Below are 373 nucleotides of genomic sequence, written 5' to 3' on the forward strand. Positions count from 1 at the left end.
AATGGTAAAGTGTGTCTTCTTCCTTCGTGTCTCTGCTGCAAACTTTATAAATATACATTGGTGGTGCCAAGTATGGGGGGGGGGGGGGAGGAGAGAAGAGATAGAAGGAGTGAGCGAGAGTGGGAGGGAGCTTGTAATAGGAAGTTGGAGTTAGTAGTGAGAGGTTAGCTGTTTCGAAACCACATGAAATAGAATTGGGAAAGAGAGAGAGAGAGAGAGAGAATTGTGATAGAGAGAAGGAGAGATCTAAAACGGTAAGGAAGAGGGCGAAAGAAATAGAATTGTGAGAGAGAGAAGAAAAAAAGAAAGCGAGGGAGAGATAGGGAAAGAGGGAGAGACGGAGAGAGGGAAAGAAAGAAAGGAAAAAACAGAT

Source organism: Octopus sinensis, linkage group LG12, assembly GCF_006345805.1.
Source record: "Octopus sinensis linkage group LG12, ASM634580v1, whole genome shotgun sequence".
NCBI lineage: Eukaryota > Metazoa > Mollusca > Cephalopoda > Octopoda > Octopodidae > Octopus > Octopus sinensis.